General features: G+C 35.1%; 1 long non-coding RNA gene across 1 annotated transcript; it reads left to right on the forward strand.

Annotated features, from left to right (window-relative positions):
- Nucleotides 1-1,313: 1,313 nt before the first annotated feature.
- On the forward strand, nt 1,314-24,935 carry LOC127060187 (uncharacterized). The gene is made up of 3 exons (XR_007778906.1): nt 1,314-1,510; nt 24,029-24,090; nt 24,867-24,935. It is a non-coding gene; the product is annotated as an uncharacterized LOC127060187 (long non-coding RNA).
- Nucleotides 24,936-26,096: the final 1,161 nt, after the last annotated feature.

The following is a 26,096-nucleotide window of genomic DNA, read 5'->3' on the forward strand; positions in this document are numbered from 1 at the left end:
CAACTGTTCCTTTTCACATTTTGTAAGAAAAGTGCTTCACATGAGAAATCTGGTCAAGGTAGACAATATGTTTGTATTTTACATTAGTTCAGGGTTCTGACTGCCCTCCTCCAAGGAACCAAAGTCCTAGGTTGTTCCCTCAAGCCCAGGTTGGCAGCCAGAGAACCATCTCTCTGGTATTTTGTGCACACCTGTCGAAAGCTGAGAAAAAACAGCTTCAGAATGATCCCACTCAAGCTGTGTGGACAACTAAAAACCTGACCAAGCATTCCAATAGCTGTAGAGACAGATGAGTCTGCTGTTCTACACAGGAAAATCAGTAGGAGATTCAGTCAGAGACTCTGAGGCCATGAGAGACACTGATGAACATGCATAAGTTGAACTGATAGTTGTACAGCCTTGAGCATAAACAGGAGAGAGGAATTTTGTTTCTGTCAGAATTGCATTCTTTGGGAGTAGCACAGCGAACCTCTGGTTCTCAGAAGGGAATAACATTTTTTTCTTCCAACTGCTGCTTCTTCTGTTTTTGATTGAAAACAACTTATTGTCTATTTTCAGAAGCAAGAACTGATTCAGGTTTTTTATTTTATGCAGTGGTTCTCTTGAACAAAATGATAGAAAAACTCTTATGATGTACTGTCTGTCCTTTTTCTCAGTGCATGCAATGAAATTGTGTTTAAGTGGCTTGAAGAGTCACGGAACATTTGAATGCCTCTTTTTTCTGCTCCCAGCAATTAAAATCAGAACTTGATTCTTTTATTTTGCTGTGTTTTAGTTATTTAGAATTGCTGTAATTTTTCACTTCAACCAAGTTTAACTTGAGTTAAAATAGAAATTGTTGTTCTTGTTTTTAGCAGAAGTAAAACTGTGTGTTTTTTATTCAGGGTTTTGTGTCTTGACCATTATTTCCAGTCTCTTGTGCTCAAGATGCTCTTACACCCTTTTCCATGACCACGGCTGTGTGCAGCTAAGTGAATTTGGACATGTGGTGTTAAATCACCCTTTTATTTGGTTCGAAGGTGGTTGAGCTTTAAAGAGATGTATCTTAAAAATAAAAATCATTGCATTTCTCTTGATACAATTGTTAGCAATGTAATAATTTAACTCGGAAATATAATTATTACAACTCTCTGCAGTCTCTTCTTATAATTTGTGAAGCAAGGTTAAAAGATTTCAAACCACTTATTCAAAGTGTTTGTACAAAGCCATTTTCATATTTTAAAGTATATTATCTTGCATGTTTTGTGAACAACTGTTCCTAATTCAAGCACTATGTTTACACCTAACAGGAAAAAAATGTCAGTGCTTTAGGAACACAGGCTGTGCAATTCAGACCAGGGAATGTCTCAGTGAGAGTTTTTATGCATGTGCTTTTGTATATCTGCTTTTCACAGTGGTTGCAACACTTGAGAAATAATCTCTAGGACACAAAGTATGTCTCAGCTTGGTCAGTGAAGAGAAGAATGGACTAGGACTTTATTCAACAAAATATCTGCTACTCTTCTCAGAGGTATGTTCTGATATCCTTCTTACTATATACACACCGGATAAAATCAAAATTAAAAAAATATTTACATCACATAGACTTGAACATCTGCATTGAAGTGCACTGAAATTCACCATTTGAATCTACGTATTCCTTGGAGCTCCAGCCAATGCAACCTCTTTTTCCTCTGGTTGCTGATACTATTTTGCATTTGTGTATGCATACCAATATGGACATTAAAATAGAACTGATAAATCTTTCTTTGTAAGTACCTTTTTTTTTTTTCCCTCTAACTGCAAAAGAAATCTACGAAGTTTAGCTCAGGTGCTAAGATTTTCATTACAAACAAATCAGTATGTACAGTGTGGAACCATACTTACTAACCAAGTTAACACTCCCCTCAAGAAATTATTCACTTCACTATCACCAGTGTCGAAAGACATTCACTTGATAGAGTGTCTGCAGTAAAATTGTTAGTTATAAATGATATTTTCTAGATTCTGAATATGTTCAGTCTCTTTTAGTCATAAGGCATTATGAAGTGGGTGATTAGGGATAAGTGTATTTTTATATGGTTCAGATACACTCTTGTAATGTCCAGTTTGCTAAGGCCACAGGTTTTCCTAAGAGGAATATGTGTTCTTTCATTTTGAGATAATCATGTCTTCTAATGGCCAAGGACTTAGGATCTTTACACTTTTTACCTCCACCATTTCACAAAAAGGCAGGTTTCATTGTAAAATAATGTATTTACTTTTTTATTATAATAATTTCACCTGATTTCATAGCTTCTTTTTTTAATTTCCCTGACTTCATGCATTAGAACATTGAAAGTTAGTCCTCTTTTTGTTTGCCCTCTTTTCAATTCATGATTTTATAAAACTCTTTCAGAACATGTGCTGCACACTATACTTGAGATGGAGCACTTTCATGCATTTCTACAGTAAAAATTAATCAAAAAGAAAAGAGCAACAAAAAGTAATCAAGTTCAGTTTTTCATTAAAATATTCTTTTTTTTTAAGAAATAATTGCTCATTTAATTTTATTAAGATTACATGTATTAGTTTTTCATCATGTTTTTAATCAGCAGTCAAGAACACTCAGAATATTTAAGGCATCCTGCAGCAATTCACTGCCAGCTCTTACAACCTGTGTGTACCAAGAGTTGTGATTGGTGTGCTTAGAAGACTGAAAAATCAGGTCAGTCTCAAACTGTTAAAACAACACTTCACTAGATTGACATTAATTAACATCACATGTTGATAATAATTAGTTATTGCACATTGTTAATCATTATCACTGCATACTGAAAGCAATTCTCCCTTAACAATCATACTGCACCTGATGTGAATGTGCAAAATCACAAAGACAATGCTGTGCAGTCAGCACTAATGGCTGCAGACTGTGATGTGCATATTCACTGACTCAATATGTGCTCCACGCTTACACCTCCCCATACCCTAATTCTTCTACTCACTGGTGCTTGGCTACTTCTAGTTTTTTCAAGCAAAACGAGTCCTTATCCAGCTCTACAGCGTGCACACAAAACCTCAAGAGGTCTTTAGTCCAACCTCCTTCTGAAAGAAGGGTCAGACTGAGTTTGCACCAGAATGTTCTTGCAAACCTGTGATGCAGCACAACATCCCTGGGCAATCTGAACCACTGCTCAATCAAAGGGAAAAACTGGAAAAACTCTTGAACAGCATGGAGTTGCTTGGGTTCCCAGAGCCCCGCTGCTGTCAGCCTCTGCTCACACTGGCAAGACCATAAGAAAATCACTCAGGGTAATGAGCTATTTGCTGCCAAGTTCACACAGCCAGTTCCCTTAACAAACTGGTAACAAAAGGCATGGCTGGGCCTTGCATTGTCAGGCACAGGTACTACAAGGCTTGTGGGCTGTCAGTAGTAGTGATAGTATTAAGTTTTTGGGGTGATGGATATAGAGAAGTGTCTCCAATTATGCAATTGTTGTCAATATTTTGGTATAACATAAGCTGAATATAAAATCTGCTCACTCAGCTTCATCTTTCATGGGTAAAGCAGGCCTCCATATCTGTCTAGATAAATATATTTATTCTCTTGAAATGTTTTAATCTATTTAACTCATTTTCACTGTGGTTTGAAAACACAAGACAGTATAAGCATCAACACAGAATCTTATGGAATGAAGTAACTGATGGCATCCTGTTGTAAATAATAATATTTACTTAACTAAAACTTCATAGTAAATTAGTTTCAACAAACTTCAGGAAAAGATATTTTCTGTAAGTACAAGCATACTGTAGGAACTTGGTGGAAGGTAGCTGTATGCTTAACTACTTCAAACCCTCAAGTTTGTTATGCTTCTTAGTGTTATGCCAAAGAGTGATCTCTGAAAGTGTTAATTAATGTTAGTTTAGTGTTAATTCTTATTACATGTTCCTCCACATATAAAATAATTTTAATCATGTCTTAATCATTCCTAATAATTTTGCATGCATTATGGAAGGGGTTATATTTGTAAGAACTTCTTTATTTTCTTGCTTATCTGCAGGGTTTTTGTGCAATTTTAAGTTCTGTGTCTCTCCTGGGTCTTCATAGCTTCCCCTCTCATACCTCACTATATCTGCATAGTTCCTTTGATAATTAATTACATTTTTATCTTTCTCTAAGGTTTTTATTTTGTAATCAGCTTTGGAAGAAGAGAAAAATTAACATAACAGCTACACCAGACATTTATGCTTGTATGAGTCTATTAGGGAAAGAAACTGAAATCCAGAATTTCTTTCAGCTCTTAGCATGATGATGGTTTCTAATTGCACTGAAGCATAACACAAGAATTTGAGTGGGATTTTTCAGGAAAAGAAGAGAGTGACACACACATTTTAAATCTCTGATACTTAATCTTCTTTTGACTTTTTTCTGTGAGTCTATATTGCTATCCATCTCAATATTGTAATTCAGAAAACATAGAGGCCAATGTCAATGATGAAATTCCACGTGATCAAGGAACCTCATTTTTTCTCCCAATATATTTTTTTATCTCACCAAGATTTTTCTTTAAATTTAATATTTATTTATATTTATATATTATTTATTCTTTCGTGTACTTCAATTTTATAATTTTATTCTCTAAGTGAATAACATCATATAAGAAAATGGAGGAATATCAGTAAAATATTTCTGGTATTACAATAACACATCCAGAACAGAATTACAGTGGGAGATCAGATGAAATCCATTCTGTTTAGGAAATGTATTCTTTTTAGTAAAAAAAAAAATCAATCTCTCTACCACATTTAATTATCCCTTTGTTTCCTGAAATAGACACTATTATATGGATTAAGGTTTGAAAAGAAATTCAAGGATGAAGGTATTACATAAACCATAATCAGAGTGAGTTTCTGTATATCACTCTGTGTTGACATATCATAGTTTCTATCAATTGTAGGTTAACTTTGATGAGCTTTCCAAACATTTTCTTACAGTCAAGTTACATTAAAAGGCACAGGTATTCTTACCATTGTGTTCTAGTTTCAAAATTCAAATGATTATGGTGTATTATTATTAACATAGCATTTAATATACTGATAATTATTGGCTGCTGATCTGATATGCAGTCTTCTAGATGTTTGCTTTTTAACAGTTTTCTTCTTTTTCTTCCAGTCATAAATCCATTTGTTTATTCTCTCTGCAAACACAGATGGCTGGAAATAATCATACAAATCATACCTAGAACTACATAAGTTTGGAGTAGACCATACAAAAAAAAATTTGCTTTTTTTCCTATGTGGTAATAAGGTAAATGAACATGAAGAGATTTCATAAAAAGTTCTCCAAAACAAAGAACACTGTTCTAGTTTTTTTGCAAATACAATTCTTTATATGTTTAACAGATTTTAGATTGTGCATGTATGCAATCAGAGTACTTAGGGCCGTACTACCTCTAAGCTGGTAAACTTCTGCTTTTCTTCATGACAGCAATTTCCCCTTTTGAGCTAAGATGGGCATTTCAGGCAGTACTTCAACACCAAACCACTGGAGTTTTACATGGCATAGCAGGTGTCAACTTTATCCCAACTTATTGAAAGACAAAGTAATCAAATCAGCTGATATCTTACTTAGCATACACAAAATATTGATTTGAATATTGAGATGATATTTGCACAGGAAGAGAAAGATCTGATCTCTAAGTGCAACTCTGAAGATATTAAAAACTTCATTTTTTCCCTCTAAGCTGCACAAAGGAATCTGTCATATGACTTCACCCACTGTCAAGGAGTTACTCAAGACCAGGTATCTTACAACTCACTACCTCATCATGTTAGACCTAAAGGCAAAGTTGAAAATTAAGCCTCAACACAGGGACAACACTGTCACACTACCACTTTCACAAATAAACTGCATTGCTTACCCACATTTGTGTAGCTTCACCAGAAGATGTAAGTGCACAACTAAATTAGATTGCAGTAATCATTGTAAAATATGCTGAGAGGAGGGATCTGTGGATCAAAGCCCAGGGAAAACACAGGTTGTGTTGTCAAGGCGAATTTACACAATTTGTCTTTTTGGCATTGGGTTCTGAGGCGAACTGACTCTTCATAAATACAGGAAATCTGCAGACCTCCACCTTCAAATGCTACTTCAGTTTGTGAATATTAACCTTTCCTTAGTACAGATGAGAAGAGCAGAGTTGTATAAGAACTTTCATTATTTGGCTTTTCCTCTCGGCTTACTAGAGCACTGAATTATTCGACAATGGTTATAATAATTAATGCTTAAAAAGAAACCCAACTAGTTTTCTCCACTCAATACATAGAGAGTTTGAGTTCACAACCTGAGTTTAGAAAATTCCTTTCCCATGTATATTGTAAATGTCAGGTATGTCAGTATTGTGCTTAATGCACTTAAATTGCTATTTCTCTCAATTTCTTCCTTCTATTGCAAAAAAATTCCATTCCTGTAATATATTTCCTTATACTTTCTTTGATCAATTATGCTCTCAGCTCTGACTTTGATAACAAATGTTATCATGTTGTGGTTTTTACTGCACTGTGCTGTCAGACTGGAAAGAATTTTGTGTAAAGCAGCACATTTACCTTTATTTAGTAGTGTTGGTGCACTACCCTTTAGTGCCTACTTCATTTTTTGTGGTTATGTGAAGGAATAATGGGAAATTCAGGTATGTTGTCTTGCATGCAGTGTTTCAGAAGGTAAGAATTGAGTCTTCATATGAATAACCCAGGAAAGTTACTGAAAAACATGATAGAAAAGATTATCTGAATATATTTAGTGGAATGTCAGATATTAAAAAAACCCAAAGCAACACAAATAAAAAGCCTGAACTAAAACAGATCAATAAATAAGACTTTGTGCAAGGTATATCGACAATTGAAGGTACATTATCACAGATCTAAAATGAGGAGTGTGAAGCTTTGAATTGTGTTTCAGTTGCAATGTTTTTAGCAAAATGTAAGAAAAAAGGAAAAAAAAAGCCAATCATGCTATTGTCTTACTTGAGAGAACTGGGAATCAGAGTAGTATTTTATTTATGTTATTTATATTTATTTCCCTTCTGCATTTGTTCTGGTTTGGTTCTCTTCATCTGCCATAGATACATTTCAATAAAAAAAATAATGACTCTGATTTTTGCTCAGGTGCTGTTAAGAATTCCACAGCAGCTTTGATTTTCTATAGTTTTTAAGATACCCCAAACCGATTACTAGCTAAACAAAGGACAAATTTTAGCAGATGAATACAATGAAATAGTGAAGTAATAAGGATGTTCATAATGAAAATAACTCTTTAAAATTTTAATGTAATTCTGACAATGACCAAAATCAACTGCCACAGGAGATGTGAAGGAAGTAAGTGCAGCAAGTGCAATGACTTCAGCTGTTTCCCTTAACAACAGAGAATCAGGATCAATCCTTGGACATGAAACCAAGGACTGTGGGCTGGCTTGCATCCAGACTGCTTAATAGCAGTTGCATTAGGATGAAAACAGTACATTCATGATTTGTATCCTGCAATGGGTCCCCTGCGAAGCCTCCGCAAGGCTGGTTTGTATTTTTCTTTTCACAATAAATCGGATACAACGAAAGGGCTGTGCTGCACACTACCAAAGTGCAGGTTTTTTACCAGATTTTGGGAGGCAGAGATTCTGTCTGGGTTTGTAGCAAGGCGGAGCAGGGGGCGCAAAACTTTGGGCAGTCTCACAGTTTTGCTGCCCTTTTTGAGTACTCCTTTGAGATAACTATCTTTAGAATGAAGTAGAATATTTCCTTGGCAGGACTTTCACTGGGATTAAGTGCTGAATTAGGTCAGCAAAGGGAAATCCAAACCCTTATATTGTTTCCTTGCTGGCTGTTTTTTTAGCAACATAGATGTACTCATGATATTTATTTACTTTCTTCTTATGGGATGTGGTGGGTTGACCTGGGCCAGCTGTCAGACCCACAGGGCAGGGGAAAAAATGGGTTTTTAAAGCCCCTGGGTTGACATAAAGACAGAGAGACCACTTATCATAGCAGCTCCAAAGAAGACTGACAATCTGTATTACACTCAAAATTCTCCATATGTTAGAAAGGAATCACTTTCTCCATAATTTATCAATTAGCATTAAAAACCATTGGTTATGTCCTCAGAAGTTCTAATAGAACATGAGACTGAACTCAGATTTTATCTAGTCTTATCTGTGCAGGATGGCTCTAAGGTATATCTTAGCAACTGGCTCCTCAAACAGTCTGCACAAAGCAATCTTTGAATTCCCATTTCTTCAGCACCATACCACAAGATTTATGTGTATTTGTACTCTTGCCATGCCAGCAGCAAATATTGTCTTAACATGCTGCATTTCACCTCATAAGGGAATAAGAAAACTTATTACGTTCCTTTCTTACAAAGAGAGGAACTCCAGGGCTCAATTAGTTCAAGCGCCAAGGTAAATTCTGTTCATTCGAATCAGAAAATTGGAAAGAATTAGTAGTTGTTGTAATTTTGATGTTTTCTCAGCCTAGCAAGAGATTCAGCCAGGATGAACAGGCCAAACTTGTCTCTCACAACTGAGTACTGAGTTATGGATATGACAAATCCTAATGGAGAATTTCTGAAGGAAAGCAAGTCCTGCTTTATAAGGGAGGCTGTAACTAGGTCCATTATCATAACATGTGAATTATTATTGTTTGTCCTCTGAGTGTGGCTGAAAAAAAAGACGATTTTCAGTCTCATATTTTCTAGCTGAAAAGGTTAAAATTGGTGTCATTAGGAAAATTACATATAATTGTAGCTCTTTTATTGTTTTTTTAGTATTTTTAATTGTTAGTTTTAGCATGAGGGATAATTCAAACTTTGTAATTTTATCACAGTTTAAAAATTTTACTCTTGAAATGAATCTCTTTAGGCTGATAGACCAGAAATATTTAATTAAGTTTGGATGAATATTCACATAATTTTTACTGCATACTTGCGTCTTCCTAAAGTGTATTTTTACGACATTGCAATCTTTCATCTTTGGTAGTTTTAAGGCCCTGTAGAGGTGCATTATTTTGAAGGAGATTTGCAAAAAAAAAAAAAAACCCATCTCTTTTTTTTATCATATTGTAGTGTAAATAGAAAGCCATTAACTGTAATTAAGACATTTTTTTCCTGTGTTTAAAAATTAATTCAATCAAATTAGCTGTCCAGAATATATTATTCCCTAATTATCTGAGGGTAGAGAGGTGTTAATAAAAGCTTTATTTTCTTTGCTTTTGCATTTTCTTTTTTCCTTAGGTTTTCTTTCCTTGTGTGGTTGAAAAGGCATTGTTGATTGTACCTCAAAGAACAAATTAAAGAGACTTTCATTATCAAAACAATGAAGTTACATACCTGTTAGTTAACAGCTTTTGAAAGCTTTACGAAATTACTTTGTTCTTTCTCTAGAACAAAAACAAAACTTTTTGATTTTTACCCCTTTTAAAACCTTTTTATATACTGTCACATCATGTTTATGGTCGCCTTAACACATAAACAACTCTCTGAAATTACTTTCTAGATTATGTTTTCAATAGTAACCCAAGCTAAGGAGTAGGAGCATTTTAAATTAGGCTAAGCATGGCCATCTGACCATAGTGTGATTCAAATCTGTGTTGGGACATTTTTAGAACACTCTGTCCTTATGACATCCTTTCTCCCTCCACCTGTTTTACACTAAGCTCCAAAGCAGTCTCAGAGGATAAACTTCTCCTGAACTGCAGCTTCTTTTAAGGACACAAGGCAAGTCCTGATGAGTTTACTCAAAGCCTGTGCTTTGCGAGTCTGATACTTTACTCCTCCTATTTTAAAGCTGGCTGACTCAGGAAAACATTTACCTCCCCAGCTGATCCACTCAGGTGTTGGAAGTGGTTTACCTACAGCAGAAGTGACCCTCAGGTCCTCTTTGTGTTGAGATTAAGACGTCTTCTTTGCACTGCATTGTAAGATGAACAGGCATATCAACACCTTTGCCCATATGAACATTCTTCCTCTGTTGGGTTTTCCTCAGTGAATCCCATTCCAACCCTAGGGGTTTAGTCAGTAACAACATGCTCTTAATGTTGAAAATTCTCCTGCCCTTTTTTTTGTTCCCTCTCATATTACCCTCACTAGGACTCATTTTTCCTTATCCTTGCTGTGTTTCTATATTTGACTACATAGTTATTTTGTAATACAGTAAGATATTTTTCATAAGTATATGAAGATTCAAAATCACCAGATAGTTCAGGAAGGGGCCTCAATCTGCTTTTCTAGGCCAATAATTTTGGAAAAGAAAATTTTTTTTTCTTGACTCACAACTTTTTTGAGGATTATATTGATCCGTCAGCTTCCTGACTAAAAACCAATATGGAATATATTAATGTTTTAATGGTGAACAAGCAAAAAATATATAATGGTATAATCTTGTGTACCTAAAATATGATATTTACTTGTCATTCCATAGCACAATATTCATTCTAATTACCATAATTTCTTAATTTCTGCACTTAACTAATATCCTAAAATTAAGGTAACACATTCATATTTAAATTCAATATAATTTACATTATTTTCCTAACTTAAAATAAAAAAGCCTAGGTTAAATTCTATTGTCTTAATTCTAGACTATGTTTTATTTAAATCACAGATCTATTCCAATGCCCTGAGGTACACATTCATGTTTGGGACCAGATAATCTCCAGAGGTCTTTTCCAACCCTAACCATTTTCTGATTATATGATTTTGTTATAATGTTTCCCAGTAATTCTTTATAACTTTTATGTTTGTTACTTCATTTTTCAGTATCTGAACTGAAAATACTATTCAAAGATAATTCATGATTATTCCATTTAATTGGAATTACATAGTATGGGAGGCATAGACCACCTTTATCACTTGACTATGAAAGTACATTCTGTACTTTGTAAAGCAGTAAAGCTCACACTTGTTAGGCAGGGCTCATTCTTACACTCAATAAAACTGAAAAAACATTTATAAAATGATGGGGTGTGAATTGTTTATTTGTTACTTTCTCTGAATCACTGGAATTGGGATCATGGCTATGATTATAGATCATGTCTCCCTGAGAAAAATAAAAAAAAACTAGACTAGAGCTATGCACTTTTAAGACAAGATTTTTTTTCTGATTTATTTTCACTTCATTCCTGCTAAAATTCCATTTAAGCATTACAATTTTCAGTGCTTAAAAGGTAGAATCCCTCTTTTTGTATAGCCAATAGGCCTCTTATGTTGTTAATGTTTCTTCTGTTACAGTGAAAATCAGATTGCTCTATTCAATCTAACTTTTCTCAGTGCCATTTTCTTAATAGTCTGTGTTCAATCAGTTTATGTGATTATTTATTCATAGGGTCCTAAGGTAAAGAGTCATCATCTAATAAATTCTTCAGCTCTTCTTTTTGCATAGCAATTAAAGGAGATGAGGTTTTTCATTTAAAATGTATGGAATATGTAATGTTCAGTGACACAAATCAACTGAAACACTAGCTGAGTTTTTTGAAAACGCTGCTCTTGAATTCCTCTTATTTGGTCATTATGTTTCATATATTCTCTTCACGTATGTTTCAGTTGATGTAAATCCAAGTTTTATCTAGATAGACTAAAATATTTCTTCAAATGAAAGAGTCAGCACTTACTGCATCTCAGCTCCTGCATTTCCCTGACTTGCAATTTTATTTAATATGTCCTACTTTATGTCTCCATTGTCATGTACAGCTGGCGAGATCATTTATGTACAAAAGAATATTCAAAATAGAAGTAACTCCTTAATAATTTGTCATTCTCAGCATTTCTTGTGGTTTTATACATATGAAAAATGCAAAGAAGCATTAATTAATCTTGTATGGTTAATGAAGAGATTTGAATCTAAAAACAAAATGCTTTTCTTAATTGGTCAGCAAAACTTAATGGTATTTTTAAAGTCTTTAAGCCCCAGACAAAATGGGGACAATTTCAAATGTATTGTGGAAAATACATGCACATAATGACATTGCCCTGTCCTATAACCAGAAGGTTTGTGCTTTAGAGGGAAAGCTGATATGAAATCTCTTTCTAGACCAGTGCTCACTCTATTGACCAGATTAAACTGTTCTGGGGCTTTTCAAGATTTAGAAAGGCAATGAAAGGCAATTTAGAACAAAATATTTCTAGAAGAGTTGCACTGCTTCCAGCTCAAACTATTCTATGACTCTATATTTTCTATGATTAAAACATTATTGTACAAGAAGCCTTTTCTGTCATTTTCCTGTGCTGCTATTGCCTTCATTCTTCTCTTAGATTAGAACTACTTCTTGTAGACGGTACAGTGAACGAAGTTTTGGCTTGAGCATAAAAGAGTAATTTATTCTCTTTTTCTGTTTATTTTGCAGCTCAGGTCTTTTCTGCTCTGATTCAGCATGCAGCCTTGAAAGCACTTGTGCTGGTCTAATGGTGTAATAAGTTAAATGATAAAACTGAGTCACCAAAATGAAAAGAGGGCTGGGAACTTTGTTGTTTCTGGTTTATGTGTATGCTGAACTCCAGTTTAGAGTACTGAAAGAAATATCATTTTACTGCCCCAGCATTTCAGTAGCATTTCTCAGAGTCAAAGCATATTAATAGGGGTTCCTTGCCTTTGTTAAGTGTTGCCAAATTGAAATACCCCTTATGGTGTTGTTCTTGACCACAGAAACGCAGAATGTAGTACCTGGTAACCATCTTAGGAAACTTTCATTGTTAATTTATTGCACCCTCATTTGAAATCTGTCAGATTTCTTCTACGTTTTTTCTTATGGAAATTATTATTTTAGGCTTATCAACTTTCTTTCAAGATATTTTAAAGCATATTTATAGTGAAATTGTACTCATTTGTTCCTCTATCAGTGCTACTCAGTAATTTTGAGTACTCCTGACTTTCTGCTATATCCCCTTTGCAATATTTGAGAAACATTTGGTCTTCTTCTTCTTTTCCTTCATCATCTTCTTCTTCTTCATCATCTTTTTCTTCATCTTGTTCGTCTTCTTCATCTACTTCGTCTTCTTCGTATTCTTCTTCGACTTCTTTGTCTTCTTCATCATGTTTGTCTTCTTCCTCTCCTTTGTCTTCATCATCTTCATCTTCTTTCTCTTCTCCGTCTACATCGTCTTCATCGTCTTCATCATCTTCGCATTTGGTGTCTATCTTCTTCTACTTTGTCTTCTTCTTCGTCTTCTTCTTTGTCATCTTCTTCTTTGTCTTCTTCGTCTTTGTCTTCTTTGTCTTCTTCTTTTCATCTTCTTCTTCTTTCTCATCTTATTTTTCGTCATCTTCTTCTTCATCTTCTTCATTGTCTTCTTTGCCGTTGTTGTCTTCGTCTTCTTTGTCTTCTTCTTCTTCCTCTTCATCTTCATCTTCCTCTTCCTCTTCATCATAATCTTTGTCATCTTCTTCTTGGTTGTTGTCTTCTTCTTCATCATCGTATTCATCTTCTTCTTCTTCTTCAACGTCTTCTTCGTCGTCTTCTTCATTGTCATCTTCGTCATCATCATCATCGTCTTCATCATCACCGTAGTCTCGCTGTCTTTGTCTTTGTCTTCTTCTTCTTCGTCACTGTCGTCTTCTCCTTCGTCTTCTTCTTCTTCATCATTGTCGTCTTCTTTCTTCATCTTCTTCTTTGTCTTCATCTTCTTCATCATCATTGTATTTGTCTTCATCTTCATCGTCTTACTCTTCTTCGTTGTTTTCTTCGATGTCTTCTTTGTCATCGTTGTCTTCGTCATCATCGTCTCCATCTTTGTGTTCTCCGTCTTTGTCTTCTTCTTCTTCTTCTTCATCGTCGTCTTTGTAGTCTTCGTCTTCTTCGTCATCTTCTTCTTCTTCATCTTCTTTTTCATCTTCTTCTTCTTCTTTCTTCGCTGTCTTCTCTCTTTGTCTTCTTCTTCGTCTTCATCTTCTTCATCTTCATCATTGTCGTCCTTGATGTGTTCATCGTTGTTGTCCTCAACGTCTTCTTAGTTTTCTTCTTCATCATCTTATTTGTCGTCGTCTTCGTCATCATCATCTTCGTCATCATCTTCATCTTCTTCTTTCTTCCATGTCTTCTTTCTTCGTCTTCTTCTTTGTCTTCTTCCTATTTGTTGTCTTTGTCATCTTCTTCTCTGTCGTCCACTTCGTCGTCTTCTTCGTCGTCATCTTCGTCGTCGTCTTCGTCGCTGTCGTCTTAGTCATCAACGTCTTCGTCGTCAACATTGTCATTGTCTTTGTCTTCTTTTTTATCATCTTCTTCATCGTCATCTTGTTTGTCGTTGTCTTTGTCGTCCTCGTCTTCGTTGCCATTGTCTTCGCCTTCGTCGTTGATGTCATCATTGTCTTCTTCTTCTTGGCCATCTTCTTCTTCGTCTTTGTCTTCTCCATCTTTGTCTTCATTGTGGTCTTCGTCTTCGTGTTCTTTGTTTCCTTCTTCTTCTTCTTCTTCTTCTTCTTTGTCTTATTCTTCGTCTGCTTCTTCTTTTTCATCATCTTCTTCGTCATCATCTTCTTTGTAGTCATCTTCATTGCAGTCGTCTTCGTCATCTTCATCTTCTCTGTCTTTGTGTTCATCTTCATCTTCTCTGTCTTTGTCTTCTTAGTTACATCATCTTTGTCTTCATCATCGTCTTTGTCTTCATCTTCTTCTTCTTCTTCATCATCATCTTTGTCGTCTTCATCATCTTCATCAACTTCATTGTCATCGTCTTCGTCTCCTTCTTCATCAACTTCTTCATCTTCGTCGTCATTGTCATGGCCATTGTAATCATCATCTTTGTCTTCATCATCGTTTTCTTCTCCGTTGTTGTGTTCTTAGTTACATAGTCTTCGTCTTCATCGTCATCATAGTCTTCATTGTCATCTTCATTGTCATCTTCATTATCTTTGTCATCTTTCTGGTCTTCTTCATCATCTTCTTGATCGTCTTCATCGTCATGGTTGTCTTCGTCATCTTCATCATCCTCTTTGTCGTTGTCGTCTTCATCATCATCATCTTTGTCTTCATGTTCTCTGTTTTCGTCTTCTTCATCATCTTCTTTGTCATCGTCGACGTCGTTGTCATCATCTTCTTCTTGTTGTTCATCTTCTTCTTCGTCTTCGTCTTCATCTTCATCTTCGTCTTCGTCTACTTCGTCTTCGTCTTCATCTTTTCCGTCTTTGTCTTCTTAGTTACATCGTCTTTGTCTTCATCGTTGTTTTCTTCATCTTTGTCTTCTTCCTTGTCTTTCTCTTCTTCATCTTCATATTCTTTGTTGTCTTCTTCATCTTCGTCTTCGTATTCTTCATTGTCTTCTTCTTATTCTTCGTCGTCTTCTTCATTCTTCGTCTTCTTCGTCTTCGTCTTCGTAGTCTTCATCTTCTTCATTTTCTTCTTCTTCGTCGTCATCTTCATCATCATCTTCATCGTTGTCTTTTTAGTCTTTGTGTTCTCTGTCTTCATCTTCTTCTTCTTTATCTTCTTCGTTGTCGTCTTCTTCATCGTCGTCTTCGTCACTGTCATCATCATCTTCTTCTTCATCTTTCTTCATCCTCTTCTTTCTTCTTTTTCTTCTTTTTCATCTTCTTCTTTGTCCTCTTCTACTTTCTTCTTGGTCTTCTCTCTTCTTAATTTTCATCATCTTATTATTATTTGTCTTCTTCTTCTTCATTGTCTTTGTCATCTTCATATTCTTCTTCCTCGTCTTCCTCGTCTTCCTCGTCTTCTTCGTCTTTGTCCTCCCCTTGTTTTTCCCCTTCTTCCTCCTTCTCCTTGTCCTTCCTATCTTTTTCCTCCTTCTTCTTCTTCCTTCTACTTCTCCTCCTGCTCCTTCTTTACATAAGTTCGAGCTCATCTTCCTTGATTGAGGATCAGCAAAGTGATACACAGGACATCAGTTTGAACAAGTTCTCCTACAATGGCCCTGAGATCTATTCCTGTTGAATGCAACCCTCCTGATGCATTCTGACATTGTAACTCCCAGTTTTGTGCCATCTATAAATTTCATTACCTTGTGCTTGGTTTTGATGCTGTTGTTAAAAAAAGATCTATCTTTGAATATTTTTTTAGTCAGATTGTCAGAAATTTCCTCACAATTCATTGTTCCTCTTGTCAGAGACATTTAATGATGTCATTTTTTTAGTATGGTCTTGCACATCACATCTTTCATCATTTTACAGTTGTTTTTTTTTTTTTTTCTAATCCATTACTGTTTAGGAAAATAAAGATGCCAAAATCAACCAACCAAACTATTTCTAAACTGTCACTTTTGACTAATAATTATATCTATACATATGGATAGAATTCATTTAATCTATACATTTGTGTTTCTTGAAATGCAGATTTAGCTAAGATGTAATTTTACTCATGTTAATGCAATTGCCAATTATAATCTGATTTAAGAAAACCATGGCTCTCTGTGTTCTCTTTTTCTATGTGTCTAAAAGGAGCTATTGCCAACATTCTGACCACATTTGTAGTGCATGAACTTGCTTAGTCTTGAGCAGGCAGAATATAATAACTGATTGTGTCATGCCTGCTGAGTGCCTTGTTTTTCCTAAATTGAATGGCATGTATATCATACAGAATTGTTCAGAGTCAAGGGGGAGTTGCAGCTGGGAAAGGCTCTGACACAAACATGGAAGATTATAGTTATTTTACACCAACAGAAGGAAATGCAGATCTCGGTGAATAAAAATTCTGACTTCAATTTGCAAACAAAATAAGTTAGCCTAATAAGATGTTGACTATTTCAGCTGTGAAATAGAGCCAGTAAGGGGACTTTTTTTTTTTTTTTTTTTTGAGGACTAGATAACTCTGGAAGTTTTAGTTTCTTATGTATAATATTTTTTTTTCTTTTATCAAAAAAGCAATAGTTCTACAAGACACTGTAATGGAGACATAGTCGCCTCAAAGGACAAAAATACGCAGCACAATTTTGCTAAAAGATTGTGCCAACATACTGCTTACTTTCTCCCATATTGCTATTCTATTATTCTCCATAGGGAGCCTTCAGACCTCATGGTGCACTGGCAGTGGGACATCCATTTATTAATGCAATGTTGCTCAGTCTGTGTCTTCAAGCACAGGCCAAGTAAAAGCTCTCTGTCATGCTGTGAGACTGGCTGTTCTACCCCTGCATCCAAAAATGTGTCAAAGGAAGAGAAAATGAGCATAAGAGTAACAAAAAACAATAGGAATAATCAGGGGTGTGAAAATCATGATTAATGAAAAAGGATTAAGAAACTAGATTGCCCATTCTAAGAAAAACTAAACAAGAAAATAACATCAGTGATGAGTATCAAATATTCACCAAGTTCCTCAGGCACTTCTGAATGCAATGTATTTGACTAATATAAATGAAGGACTGAGGATTAAAACATAAGGACTGCAGCACTTTCATTCCAGCTCCTAAATTCTAGTGAGGCAACTCATACCATCTAAGTTAGGTGCAAAGATAGGATGTGCAATCAACGAAAAGGACCAAGAATCTCTGAAAAAGGTAGAGAGTACCAGCATTAAAGCTTTCATTATGCAGAAAACTACTTTTACCACAGGATTCTACAAAAACTGTAACCTGTTGTTACCTTACTGGTAGATGCATTGAACACCATTTGATTCCTTGTGGGTAGTCAACACAGGGTTAAAGAATAGGCTTTTCAAGAGACATGAGTTGGGTGTCTTTGTCAGAAGACCATGAAGCTGCAAAAGGTGTTTAGAACCCTTATTAGGGATATGTAAAGGGTTAGGAAACCCTGCTGGTCCTTCTTGAAATCTCAGCCTTCTGAATCCTTTTCAAGTACTAATTTTAGAATATCCACCAACAGTTTTATCCAGGCTCTTCCTTAACAAATCTAGAGAGACGAAGTGTAATTGCAAATGACTGGGCTTTTTGGTTTGTGGGGTTTTTTTGCTTTGCTTTTGTTTTTGTTTTGTTGGTTTTTTTAGGGTTGGTTTACTTGTTGGTTTTTGTTTTGGTGGTTGATTGGTTGCTCTTTCTTTGACTTTTTTGAGGTTTTTTGTTTGTTTGTTTGTTTGTTTTATTTTATTTAAAATATTATGTCTAAATGAATAGGTTCTTCTGCCTGGAGTTTTGGTTTGGTTTTTCTTGTTTTAGTTTTCTGCTCCACATAAATTTCACCCTAAATTCTTATCATAATGATGGTGGTGAAAAAAACAGCACTTTTGATCATCTGTCTAAGATGGAACTCTGGCTTGTCTATTACAACAACATTATTTTTACTTCAAGGAACTAGCAATATATTGAAACAAAGGAGTTTTATTTTCAGTTTGTTCTTTTTTATTCTGAAGTATTACGTATAAGCATACACTACTTTAGTTCTTGCTAGAGATGAATAGTCGATCACTTACCTCTGCTTTGAAACTGAATTCGTCTCACTATTGCAAAGACAGGGTATAAGGCCAGCCTATAAATAACTTTTCAAGGAGCTGTCTCAGTAGCTCAGCAAAGATTTGGAGAAATCATTCTTCTGTAACTAGTCGAGGGATTATGAAAAGAGCTTTAGCTACATCATTCCAGCGAAATTTCCTGTCATATCAGAAGCTCAGGACCACTACATTCTGTGTGATATAAAACAGTTATCAGGATGTTCCAACATGTGGAGACATTGTTGAACTTCTGGCCAAGGACTAGAAAACACGTCTGGAAACACATAACACATGTCCCTCAAGCATTGCTGGTAGCTCACACCTGCTCTGAGATGCTGGAGGCCAAAAGTCCTGGTTTAACCTGAGTGTATTAAAATCAAGAGAGACAGCAAAGATATAACAGCAAATGGATGCAAGTTAGATGGTTTGAAATGCAAGGCAGTAGAAGAACACAGAGTAAAGAAATAAAATGGAAATCTAAAAATATCCCTGGGGATAAAAAAAAAAAAAACCAAAAAAACCCAAAAGAACTCTAACAAGAATATAACCAGAATAAGCCTAATAATCCAAAGAATATATCCTATTCAAAACTACTGTGCACATCATGGTCTGCTGCCTAAGGTACTGTGGTTCACAGAAAACATTTTTTCTTAGATCAAGAGCATGGAAGGTTTCCTTCATGCTAATATTTTTGGAATATTATTCACCAGCTAGATCCAAAAGATATTTCTTAGTTGCATCTGGATAGAAGATGAGAATAATTTAGTTGCTTCTATCTGTTGTGTTTCCTCTTTTATACCTGGACACTTGATGAGATTGCACATTGAGACATTTAGAGCTGAAATAAGTGAGTACATCAGTCTAACAAAAATAAAGATTGAACTCAGATCTCTGAAAAGCAGGTGTTTTGTTCCTTCTTTTGATTTATGTCTCAGTTTTACCCTCTAACAAAAATGAGTGTTAATTAACAGACATATATGTATGGAATATATAGCAAACATTTAAATATTATCTAAATTATACACATACACTTAAATATACCCATATATACGTGCATACATATTCCCATATGTAAATTCCCGTGTATACACCATTACACAGAATGACAAGAAAAAACGTATACATATCTGTGGCTCAATATTGTTAACAGCTACATGAACACATTAAACATCATTTACACACATCCATTCTCTTCTCAGTTTATATATATATAAAAGTTTAATTTTCTCATAATTTTTGTAAGTAAAACATTGCCATAAGAATTAATTATAAAACCAAATATTTTCCAGTTTCAAAGTCATTCTAGAAAACTCCCACTGACGAAGGAACAGATCATGAAACCCTGACTGAAAATGGCAACCAGATCTTTATATGAGCTTATACTAATGGATTTCATTTATGCTAATCATGATTAAATATTCACAAAGATCTCACAACGTAGCAATGAAATAAATAGATCAAGCTCTTTAGAATCTCACTTGCAATTGAGTATTTAGCAAGAGGTTTCACTGACACTAGTATGAATGTTTGTATAAGTAACTTGGCTGGGCCAAAATTCTCATATTAAGAAATACTGCCAAGATTCAGTTGAATGACTGCCTGAAATTTTCATGTGTTTAACACAGCTAGAATGCCATCCCACTATGTAACAGTTGCATTTATCTTCCACATTCATCAATTAATATGAGTGCCTATATAACTATCCTAATAATTTTTCCTTCCTGCAATGTACAATATATCCATCTCTAGCATTTAGAAGACGAGATAAAAATAACTTTCAAAAATGTTTAGAGCAAGCAAACACCCACTACATTTATAGAGCTTAACATGTGTGCAGTTTTTCATACCAAGTTAATTTTCAGACTCAGGAAGACACACTCTCTGCAAATGAGGACACAGTGTCTTGTGAGCTGAATGTAAGCTAAAATGCTGCCCTTGAAAAATGCAATAGAAATTTCAGAAGTAGTTCTGAAAGGTGTTCTGAGGCACTTCTCACTGCAATATAGCCACAATATTTTAATGTCAGAGAGTTGTGAAGATGCTTGACAACTATATTTATTGAAATCACAAAGATATTAGATAACAACATTAACTTCAGTAAAATCAGAAAGACAGTAAAACCTGGTAGTGGTTATGGTGCTAATAGGAATTTAGATCCATGACCAAGTACCTAAACATTTAGAGACAAAGATTTTAAAATCTAGTGAACTTTATCTTAGACTTATCGTAAATCTAAGCCTTTAGTACACTTATATATTATCTTTGAAATTCATTTTGCAATGAATGGCTCTTTGACATCCTTTTCTACTTAGGTAGGCCTATATCAGTAGTTCACTTTGTACCATTTAAGTATGAGGCCATATACTTTTTATTGGGTTTTGCTTCCAGTAAATCTATTTATGAGACACTATTTGATTTAATGGTATTTTCTAGTACATATAAGGTAAGTTTCAAAGCTTTTTAAGGTCTTTTGAATTCTTTTATCTAAACTCATTCAACATTGGATCAGATCTATCATCATAAACTGACTCACAAATGTTTTTAACTGTAAAACTTACAGGAAGCCATTCTTTCACTGCCTCAAAATTCAAGCAGTTGTTTTACTTATCATCCCATCTGCAATGTGTCTTGTTGATATCTGACTCTCTGATCAGAGACAACAAAGCACAAAATCCCTCCATAATTCATTTTCCTTCCCCATCTGACACTTTTTCTACCAATAAAAAAAATTAGCTTTTTGCCTATAATACACCATTGATGCAAGATTGAAATTTCATACAGATTTTAAAGTTTTCATAAACAGGAGTCGTCATCTGTGAGAAATAAATGCCTCTGTATATTGCAGTGCTCCAGGATATGTTCCATCAACCTTTATCAGAATTGTCAAGCACTCCAAAATTACCTGGACACAGAGAGAATATCTAATAAAGTCAAGTTTTTTTGCTATTTTAGCAAAATCATCCAGTCAGGAAATGCATCTCACTGATAACATCACTAGACATCTAAACTCAGCAAGTTGTTTGATTCTGTTACCAAAACATGGGTGTCCACTGGCAGCTGTCATGCACCAGGACATCCTGTCTTTTGTCCAGCTGCTACTCAGAACAAATTTTGTTTTTGTCAGCCATCTACCATTCTCTCAAAATACCACCTATCGCCACTTTTTTTTCATATAACCATATATCATTAAATTGTTTTGAGAAGGAGCAAGAGGTAAAGAAATAGATGTCCTTTCCAAGACTTTTGGCTCTTTGACCATTTTTTGTTTTTAAAATTGATTTTTCTGAACTAAACTCAAGATTCCAGGATTTCATGTCCAAATTTCTCTTGCTAACTATATTGTATCAAGCACGTCATGGTTCTGTGAGTAAACACAAGAGGAATTATGAGGCTTGTGTAAGCTTTTACACCAGGCCAGCTTTAAGGCATCAGTCTTTAATCAACAATATCTGTGTCTGAAATGATGAAATTATGTTTTGTCATTTTTCTTTTCTTACTCAGGCTTCTCTAGGCTCTTGCCTGAATTTGACTGAGAAAAATTTCAGCATTCATTCTAAATCAGATGCAGGAAATAGAGAGACTTTCAAGCACTTTTCAGATGTTCCCATAGAACAGTTTTAAAATATATTTTCAAAGCAAAATACTTTCCGTGTGTGCTGCTGGTGTATAACACATCCAGTCTGTTTCTGATTTGTCCCTTTGCTTTATTACTATGTGACATGTTGTTTCTAAAGCTGAAAGGCTCACTCTTTAAAATTGATAGTGATAGAATTATTATCAGAAACCATATAATTTGATATAATGTCTTACTGGACACAGAATTACATTCAAATTAAGGCCACTTGCAGAATTACATTCAAATTAAAGCTTAATAGCAGCGACTTAAGGGCAATGGACTGAATACTTTTTCACTGTGTCAGAAAAGGGAAGAAGGTCAAAACCCAGAAATTTTTACTGCAGGAAATATTAAAACGTAAGAAACCAAAACACTCTCTTGGAGTTTGCATCCCCAACAGGCAAGAGTAGTTCCTGAGAGAAAGATAGAATATAAAAAATCTAGAAAGGTCTTTCTGATGATTTAGCATCACGATTTCCATCACTTCATAATTTCAGTTTGTGAGCATCTTGAACATGTGGACTTCTGGACTGGACAACAATTCTTGGTTAAATAATTACATACTTAAGTAAACTCAATCATATTTCTGTCCTTTCTTTAACCAGACTGTCCATGTGTATTTTGATGGCATCAAAATGTGGGACTAAAATTTAGGACTCTTTGACTAATAAGTAATTTGACTAAATTTGACTAATTAGTTATTGTATATCACTAACATCTCTGTAAAAAGTGTCCACTTTTAAAAATCCTGCAGATCTTCACAATCACAAGGACTGTTGGAAACCCATGCACCCTGGTCAGAAATCAGAATATCCTTTGTTATGTTCTCTTAAGATGCATGAATTAAAGAGAGGCTCATAGGAAGCCTTAGCTTATGTTAATTGAAAAAATTTTTGCAATTAGATGCATTTTCAACTTATTAACACTGAAAAAACAGTTAGAAGGCAATGGTTTTAATCTCTTGTTTATACCTCTAAGAAAAAAGATGCAAAATTGGTAAATTGGAATAATTGATGTCCTGCATTTTCTCTTTCTTTATTGGCTTGTCAAACACCTCCCTCTCCTCTATGATTTATTATTCCCTTATGGTAGAACTTGGTTGCCTTCTCCAGAAGAAAATTACAAGCTAGTACACAGTCTTCTAAACATGCAGATGAATCCAAGGGAATTTCTAGATTTCAGAGTAACACAAATATGATTAATCTGTTTGTGATAGCAAGAACATGTGTCCAACAGCTCTGTTTATCACCAGTGTAAAGAAGTTTCTGAACTGCAGTTCATATGATACAAGTTTTGATGCCTCAAATAAACTTCAGGATACTTGGATAGAATGAAATCTATGTCTGCATTCATTATCCATCTTCTGAATAAGTGCTCTTGTCTTTTTGCCTTGCCTTACAATAGTAGAAATAAGAAAAATTTCTTTCCTGACCTTGAGGCAGCTGCTTGCCAAAGCCTTGCTAACCAATGTATTTTTGGAGCAAATAGAGGACTACTAAGGGGATTTTCTTTAATATTTCTTCAGCAGCTGACAAGGCCCAAATAAATGTGTCCTTGGAATTTCCTTATGGCAATGAAATGAAATAAAATTCCTTACTCTGTATTCAACTTTGCTTTCCAGAAAAAAAAACCCAAAAACAGTAGGCTAATATTCAGTCTATGTAAGAGGGAAATATGTTTAAGAGTAAAGAAATTAAAAGAAACAACAGATTTTGTACCATATCCCAGAAAGAAATTTGTATTAATTACTTTGTCAGAACTGACAGGAGGTTTAGATTCACTTCTAATACCAGATAGCAAGCTATGCAGTGGTGGCCAAATGTACCTTTGGTTCTTGAAAGCTGCATATTTTTTAAGGTAATATTGTTCACACGTTCCTTTCAAAAATAAAGCTACCTTTCGCTACTGATGTTTTCCCCATTTCAAAATTAGGTAAAAATGCACAATGTTTGTCTACCCTTAATTGTGCCAACACCTTCAATAGTGACCCTAAAGACAGATACTGAATAACAAAGTGTGACCTAAGGACAAGTAAGGCTATTTGATTCAAGACTCTCTAGATTTTTTTATTATTTTCTGTTCTAGGAAGATGGGGCAAGACTTGACAGAGTGCTTTCCAATATTTCCAGTGAAGAATTTTTCATTAGGTAAGTACAAGTTTCCTATTTCAAGGAATCACAGGCATTGCTCAAGGACAGAATACTAATATGAATTAGCTTTCATGCAATACGTACAGTGAGGGATCAAGAATTTTATGCAAATCAGAAAGTTAACCAAACTGCTAGTCTAGGTAACACAAAGAGACACATCTGTTTATGGCAATTTATCAATTTATGGCAGGCATTTGATTTGCTGCCAGTGTCTATGAGTAGCTTGTCATAATGAGAACACAGGACATCACAGTATATACTACACTATTTTCTATTATTCCTTTTTTTCTGGATATTTCTGAAGGTATTATTTTTGACTGAGAAGTCATGTATAGCCAAAGTGTCTGTCTTTGACAGTACATAATTTTTTTGATACTCCAACTGTACTTAGTAAAAGTTTTGCAAAATGCTTTGAGCAGCCTGAAAAGTTAAACCTTTTTGAAGTACCCTGTGTTTTGTAGTTTGGTCTTGTTCCCACTTGTACACTTAGTGAATATAGCGGATCAATGTATTATTGAATTACTCTTTCAAGGTTATACTGGCCTTTCTGAAGTGTGTCTGCAGATGGGTACAGATGTACCTTATTTCTCTCTGTACTTCAGATTGACTGCGTTCAAATGAATATCTCTAAAAACTGCATAACTCTTAAAATTCTTCTATGCCCATGTAACAAAGCCATGGCTCCAGTGCAAGTTGAAATTCACACACATCCCACTTAACATTCAAAACTTTTGACTTTGAATGCCGTTTATTATCATTCTTTTGTGTTCCAGGAGAAAGAAATTTAATTAAAATTACTAATGGATTCTGTCTACTTCACATTTACAACAACTTGACATCAGTGATCATTGTGCAGGTAAAATCGCTGGCCTCTCGCTTGTTTAAGAGCATTAAGATTTTAGAAGTTTCATATGAAAGTACTGAGTAGAAGATCCTATCATGAGCATGTTAATAATAAAAGCTCCTTTCCTTTTTTTGTAAAATTATATGATAATTCATTTATTTAGGTTAACATTCTTCTTTTTTATAATCACAGAATCACAAAATATGATGATTTGGAAGAGACCCACAAGAAGCATCAAGTCCAACTCCTGGCCCTGCAAAGCACAATTCCCAAGAGCCACATGATGATCCCAAGTGCATTGTTGAAACACTTCTTGACCAACCTCTGTCAGGCTGGTGGTGTGAGCACTTCCCTGGGGCACTTGTTCCAGTGTCCAACCACCCTCTGGGTGAAGAACCTTTTACTAATATCCAACCTAAACCTCTCCTGACACAGCTTCAGGCCATTCCCCTGGGTCCTGTCATTGATCACCACAGATGAGGTTAATTTCTGCCCCTCCTCATTCTCTCAGAATAAATCTGCAGACTGCAATGAAGTCTCCCCTCAGTCTCCTCTTCTCCAGGCTGAACAGACCAAGCAACCTCAGCCACTCCTCATGCAGATTCCCCTCCAGATTCTTCACCATTTTTGTTGCCCTCCTTTGGACTCCTCCCTAACAGCTTAGTGCCTTTTTTATACTGTGGCACCCAAAACCACACACGGCACTCAGCAAGAGTTCTGCACAAGTGCAGAGCAGAGCAGGACAACCACCTCCCTTGCCTGGCTGGCAATGCTGTGTCTAATACACCTCTGGACACAATCAGCCCTCCTGGCTGCCAGGGCACTGCTGACTCAAGTTCAACAGTGGATGATGCATTTAAACTATTATTGACCAAAAAAAAAAAAAAAAAAAAAAAAAAAAAAAAAAAAAAAAAAAAGAAATCCTTCCTAAATTGTGTAGTCCAAAACTCACCTAGCAATTAGATTTCAAACTGCTCAATCTTCTATTTAAATATCTGCTTTTATTTTTTAACAATGAAAGCCTTCTTAATAAGTCTTTGATTTGCAATAATTTGTGTTTAAGTCTGTGTAAGGGTATGGTGTCAGCAACAGTGCGTAAATCAAAAGCTTAATAATTTCTTCTCTCATCCTTTTGAATTTGCAGCTACAGTTACAATTC

Source organism: Serinus canaria, chromosome 1 (genome assembly GCF_022539315.1).
Source record: "Serinus canaria isolate serCan28SL12 chromosome 1, serCan2020, whole genome shotgun sequence".
Lineage (NCBI taxonomy): Eukaryota > Metazoa > Chordata > Aves > Passeriformes > Fringillidae > Serinus > Serinus canaria.